Source organism: Nannospalax galili, unplaced genomic scaffold, assembly GCF_000622305.1.
Source record: "Nannospalax galili isolate Female #2095 unplaced genomic scaffold, S.galili_v1.0 scaffold979, whole genome shotgun sequence".
Classification (NCBI taxonomy): Eukaryota; Metazoa; Chordata; class Mammalia; order Rodentia; family Spalacidae; genus Nannospalax; species Nannospalax galili.
The window spans coordinates 1,093,289-1,100,130 of NW_008343671.1; the positions used below are offsets into that span (position 1 = coordinate 1,093,289).

The 6,842-nt window shown below is 52.0% G+C and overlaps 1 long non-coding RNA gene across 1 annotated transcript; it reads right to left on the minus strand.

Annotated features, from left to right (window-relative positions):
- Window positions 1–203: 203 nt before the first annotated feature.
- On the minus strand, window positions 204–5,586 carry LOC103739586. The gene is made up of 3 exons (XR_607504.3): window positions 4,930–5,586; window positions 4,357–4,447; window positions 204–381 (listed from the first exon to the last, which is right to left on the minus strand). It is a non-coding gene; the product is annotated as an uncharacterized LOC103739586 (long non-coding RNA).
- Window positions 5,587–6,842: the final 1,256 nt, after the last annotated feature.

Below are 6,842 nucleotides of genomic sequence, written 5' to 3' on the forward strand. Positions count from 1 at the left end.
GATTATTAATATTTTATTATTTTTATTAAAGTTTTAAAAATACTTTATTATTTTTATTTTAAGTGTATGAGTGCATTGCCTGCATGTATGTTAAGTGCAGTCATGCAATGTCTGGGGAGGTCAGAAGAGGGCATTGGATCCTCTGGAAATGGAGTTACAGGTGGCTGTTAGCCACCATGTGGGTGCTGGGAATCGAACCCAGGTCTTCTGTAAAAGCAGCAGTGCTGTTAACCACCGAGTCATCTCCCCAGCCTTAAAAATTTTTTTTATCTTTTTCTGCAATCAAAGCGTCCATGTCTGTCCATGTATGTGTGTGCCTTAGCTGCAGGCTGCTCTGGGTCAGTGTCCCTCACAGGAGTTCCTTCAACATGGTTTCTTCTCCTGAGGACACAAAGACCACAGTTGATACACTACAAACATTAACTTCAGGAGCTCATTTGGTTAAGTATTTGTTGTGCAAATCTGAGGACCCGAGTTTGGATTCCCAACACCCACATAAAAAGCCAGGCCTGGTGGCACATGACTGTCATCTCAGTGCTAGGGAGGCAGAGACAGGAGGATCCCTGGGGTTTGTTGGTCAGCTAGTCTAGCTAATCAGAGAGCTCTGGATTCAGTGCGAGACTTTGAAAAATAAGGTGGAGAAAGATTGAGAAAGCCACTTGGCTGATCTCCAGCTTCTGTGTGCACACACATGCACGAGTACCTACTCACACACACACGTACACACACACATGCACAAGTACCTACGCACATACACATGCACGCACACACGCACACACATGCACGAGTACCTACACACACCACGCACACATGCACGAGTACCTACACACACACACACACACACACATGCACGAGTACCTACCCACACACATGCACACATGCACGAGTACCTACACACACACACGCACACACACGCACACACATGCACGAGTACCTACACACATGCACACACTTGCTCACACACATGCACACACATGCACGAATACCTACACACACCACGCACACATGCACGAGTACCTACACACACACACACACACACACGCACACACATGCACGAGTACCTACACACACACACGCACACACACGCACACACATGCACGAGTACCTACACACACACACGCACACACACGCACACACATGCACGAGTACCTACACACACACACGCACACACACGCACACACATGCACGAGTACCTACACACACACACGCACACACACGCACACACATGCACGAGTACCTACACACACACACGCACACACACGCACACACATGCACGAGTACATGCACGAGTACCTGCACACACACATGCACGAGTACCTACACACACACACGCACACACACACACATGCACACACACCCACTGAACTTTAGAGCCTACAGAAGGGTGTGGTAGCACACAACCGTAATCTCAACATTAGGAAGGCTGAAGCAGGCAGATTGCTCTGAGTTTGAGGCCAGCCTGGACGGCATAGTGAGTTTCAGGTCAGCCTGGGCTAAAAAGAGCATCAAATAGGCAACGTTTGCACCTAATAATAGCAACCACTCAGCACTTTCCAAAGTACTTGCATGTGTCATATTATTTAAACCCTTCCACCACCCTGTGGAAGCCACACCACCTTTCCTAGGTGACAAGGATGGATTCAGGAGGACTTGGTCCCAGGGCTGGAACCTTGGCTACTATGCCCCGCCCCCCATCACAGTTGCTACTGCTGCTTCCGTTTCTTTCTTCCTTCCTTCCTTCCTTCCTTCCTTCCTTCCTTCCTTCCTTCCTTCCTCCCTCCCTCCCTCCCTCTTTCTTCTTTCTTTCCTTTCTCCTCCCTCCCTCCCTCCCTTCCTCCCTTTGAATGATGTCTCTCTGTATAGCCTGGTTAGCTATGTAGACTAGGGTGACCTGCGAACTTGCAGTGATCCTCCTGCCTCTGCCTCTGGAGTGCTGGGGCTACCCGTATGCATAACTGTATCTGGCTCATTACAGCTCTGTGCACTTGTTCATGTCCCCCTGTCCCTTTCCTTTGTGTCTCTGAGCTTCTCTGGAAGCACTGGGGTCTTCCAAGTCTCTATTTTCAGAAGTGAGTACACACTTAGGGTCAGTATGTGCTACTGGAGGAACTTAGAATCTGAGTTCCTCTGGGGCCAGTCTTGATGGATCCACTCTGTTTTGCATTTATTTTTTCCCTCTCCTCCCCCTTCTCCCTCCTCTTCCTCTCCTCCTCCTTTCCTCCTTCTCCTCTTCTTTTTTTTCTTCTTTTTTGGTCTTTTTGAGTCAGGGTCTCCTTGTAGCCCCAGCTGGCCTGGAACTCGTTATGTAGACCAGGCTGGCCTTGAACTCACAAAGCTCTGCCTGCCTCTGCACCACCACGCCTGGCTTATTATTTTATGTGTATGAGTGTAATGTCTGCATATATGTAAGTGCACCCATGTCATGCAGTGCTCACAGGGGTCAGAAGAGGATGTCAGATCCCCTGGAACTGGAGTTATGGACAGTTGTTAGTCACCACATGGGTGCTGAAATTTGAACCCGGGTTTTTTGCAAGAGCAGCTAGTGCTCTTTACTGCTGAATCAGCTCTCCAGCCCTTTTTTGAGACAGGATCTCATTATGTCACTCAGGCTAGCCTTGAGCTCTCAGGTTCATGTAACTTTCTTGCCTCAGCCTCTCCAGTAGCTGGGACCATATACATGCACCACTGCCCTAGGTTATTCTCTTTTGCTCTTTAATATTTTACAAAGGCTTTTAGAAAATGGCTGACAGCAGAAGTTGCTGTAGGACCAGCAGTCTTCCTGGATTTTTACTATCCTAGGTGTGGAAGGGGCAGGAGCTGGTTCCTGTGGGCTATACATGTCAGGGCCTGGAGCTAGTGCCCTTGAGACCCAGGGAGCGCAGCACTCACAGCTTAGGCAGGGTTGAGTCCAACCCCTTAGGCCTTGCAGAGCCCATCCTCTGAGGCTAGAGGAAGGAGCAGAGGGCTGGGTTAGAAAGGAGGAGGCTAGGCAGGAGGGTGAGGATCAGTTCACTCCAGTACTAGCTGACCTAAGTACAACCAGATGTGCTGGGACTCTCTGGTTACGCCCAGCTCAAGAGAGAACAGAGTGGGGGCAGGGAACCTTCTGGGAAAACTGGTTTTTGAGTTCCCCACTCTGCCCTGGGTTTGTAAGCTTGAGGGAGGGGAGAATCTCTGTGGGTTCCCAGGGGCTAGCATGGGTCCTGCCAGGTTGGGTTCTGCCTTTGTTATTTATGATCTGGGTTTGTTCTCTAGAACCTGGGAGTAAAGGGCTTAAAAGAGCACTGGGGTGGAGTTACTAGTGCTGCAGTTTCATAGAGGTGGGTTCTGAAGGCTGAATAGGAGGAGGAAAACGAGATTCTGAAGTCTTCAAATGGTGCAGGTGTTGTTGGGGAGTTCTGTGGGACTATAGGTGCATGGTGGAAGCAACAGCAATATGAGGAGCTAGCACAAAAGTTGTGGGGTAGGATGGGTGTGGGTGGGGAGGTTCTGTTTACAGATCAACAGCAGCATCCGGTGGAGGGTGAGGGTTGGGGGAGCAGGCTTCCCCTGTGGTGGGCATATAGAAGTAAATTGGGGCTGGTGGCTCCTCCAAGTTTTGAGTGGCCTGGCAAAGAGGCCAATTTGGCCAGAGGAAAGACTGCATTTTTCAGTTCCCTCAAGGCTTCCAAAGGCTCCCAGGCTGGCTATGGGGGTGCTGGCCCAGATGGAGCCTGAAGTCCAGGGGGAGGCAAAGCTGGAGTTTAAAAACAGCAGGGAGGCATGGCCAGGAGGACCTTGGCAATGAGGTGGCCTTGGCAGCTGGGCCTTGATGACCAAACTTCCAATGCCAGAAAGCTGGTACTTCTACTTGGCAGACTGGGCAGCCTGAACCCAACCAGTGGCAAGTTCAGGCAGCAGCCAGTGGGGTGTGGTGTCCTCTGGGCACACTCCCCAGTCTCCCAGCCAGGACATGTTTCCTTCCTGTCCATAGAGACTCCTGAGGGGCCACTAGAGGACAAGACATAGAGACAGAGGCAGAGGCAGAGGTGGGGGGCAGGGGGAGACGACGACGGGACGATGACACTTCCACCCTTTCCTCTTCCTCTCTTCCATTTCTTTCTGCTCCCCCCCCGCCCCCCAGCCCACCCATCCTTCCCTGGGGCCTTTTTCTTTCCTTCCTTGCCCCACCTGCTCCTGCCTGTCCCCCATAAAGCTCTTTGTGTGTGTGTGTGTGTGTGTGTGTGTGTGTGTGTGTGTGGGGAGACGACGACGGGACGATGACACTTCCAGGTTTTGGACAGTCCTTGTTGCACATCTCTGGGCCAGGATGTCACACACTCAGCCCCCCCACTCCCCATACACTTATGGCCCCACCTGTGTACACAGGAACATCAAGTGCTGGCACTCAGCCACATACCAAGCACAGCCCCTGCATCTTGGTGTGGGTGGGAGTAGATTCTTCACCCTGGAAGCGATAGAAGCCAAACGGCTGTAAGAGGATGGCAGGACGGGAAGAGCTATACATTAAGTCATCATTACCACTATTATTATCCAATCCATTGTGGGCACTTGACCTGCCCTGGGAGGCTCCCAGTGACCTCAGCAGTGAATTTGAAGGACACGGATCCTTTGCCTAGGGGCAGCTAGAAGAGGGGTCAGCCAGGAGCCCTCAGAGATTAGCCCCCACCCCCAGGAAGGCCAAGAGTAGAGATATGATGAAAGGCCATTTGCCAGGACCATGTGTCAACTTCAGGGTGATGTATTAACAAGACTTTAATGAGCTTAGGGAGGGGGAGCCACACTTCATTGCCTAGGCACTTTGGTAAGATACAGGTGAAGGAAGGAACTGACCAGCCTCACCTCCACCTGCTAACTAAAGCCCTTACTGTGACCCATGGCCGTTTGGCCACCAGAACCAATGCAGTACTAACAAGTCACTGACCTTACCTGCGGAGCATCGTGAAAGCCTCTTTGGTAGGCCTTGCACGCTCAACTCTCCTGAGACATAAGCAGGCCTTCCTGAGGTTCTGGCGCTGGGGGACCTGTGCTGGAAGGGCAAGTAGACACACTGGCTCAGGGAGACATTAACAAGTCATTCCTTCAAGATGGATGCCTCAATTCGAGCCCCGTCCTGTCACCACCTCACCCTGGAGTCTGGTGCAGTCTGGTCACAGGAACTTCCATCAGCAAGGCTAGGTTTGCTTGCTGTCCTGGCACAATTTTGGCTGACTAAGATATCTCAGCTCCGGTGGACATTGGCCTCTCAATTCCTGCCTCTGACCCTGGGGCGGGGGGTGAGGGAACCTTGTGGGGGTGGAGGAGAGTGGAGGTAATTCTAGATGAGGCTTTGCTGGGGGCTCCCAAACAGGTCACTTCTCTCTGGGATTCAGACTGGTCAAGAAATAAACTCAAATCAGTAAAGAAGCACTATATTCAAGGAGTTTCTTGTTTTGAAATAGCTTCTGCCCTGCTAGGATGGTAGCCCTGGGCACTTTTTATGCTGCCTTTCTGATTCTAAAGCTAGGGGTTGGCCCAGCATTTGGAGCCTTGGCACATGCCTACTTTCTGTCAGGATGTGTGTGTGTGTGTGTGTGTGTGTGTGTGTGTGTGTGAGAGAGAGAGAGAGAGAGAGAGAGAGAGAGAGAGAGAGAGAGAGGAAAAGTGGGGAAAGTTGTTCAGAAAAAAGTGATGGGGAGATATGGGAGGTATTGGAGGGGAGGGAGTGGGTATGGATTTGATCAAAACACCTTATATGTTGTTTTCTGTGTGGGTGTGTGTGTGTGTGTGTGTGTGTGTGTGTGTGAGAGAGAGAGAGAGAGAGAGAGAGAGAGAGAGGAAAAGTGGGGTATGGACAGGAAAATTCTGGGGATTGTCCTTTGGTGAGCTCCAGAGCTGTCTTAGATGCTAGTCCTGCTTCCATATTTGAGCTAGGTGGGAAAAAAGGGTAACTGTGGTTGTCTGCTTGCTTGGTATCTACAGGGTTGCCTGAGCCTGTGGGATCCCCAAAACCTCCAGAGGCATGGTAATTGGGAAAGGGACCCGGTAGTGTTTAGAGTTCTTCAAGATGTGGAAGTCACAGTCGTGTTCTGAAGGTTGGAGAGTGAGGGTCCCAAGGCCAATCTTGTCCTAGCTCATTCTGAGTAACCACCCTGAAGGAAAATAAAAGCCTCAGAAGGGAGGCAGAGCCCTGAAGCACCGCGCATGGGTGGGCAAAACGAGGCCATGAATCCTGATGTCTTCTAGAGACCGTCTATCATAAGCACAGCCTCTGTGCCCACAGCCTCCTAGGGCAAAGGGACTCCTGGCCTTTATCACTACTGAAGCTCCGAGGTGTAGGCTTTAAACGATATAATTACTCTACACCCGAGCACCAGTGCTTGGCACGATGTAGATGCTCAGTACAGACGCCGCAATGCAATCTTCACTGAGGACCACTGGTCACCAATAAGCCCAGTAGGCGACTGGCACATTCCTGCGGCGTCCAGCCTGATGGGCCCAGTGTGACCCTCGCCTCTTTCAGTAAAGCTCTCCAGTGGGGCCAGCCGTTTATCAGTCACACCGCAGGGTCCATCGCCTCTGTCCAGGGTTCTCCCTCCTCTTCCGCACCCTCCCTCATTCGGTGGCACTTGTGCAGAGATCTTGCACTCTCCTGGCTCTGCGTCCCGCCCTTGGCCCTGGTGGTGGAGACATAGGTGCGAGTCCACAGGCGTCCAGGGAGGCCGGCGGACGTGGCAGTGCCGCAGGCCGCCTTCCCCTTTGCCCTTCGACCCAGGAAGCGGCTCCCACCCAGCCGACAGGCTCTGCGGCCAGGACCTCAACCTCGGATCGGCGGCGCCCGGCGGGCCTCCCCGGCCTCCCCG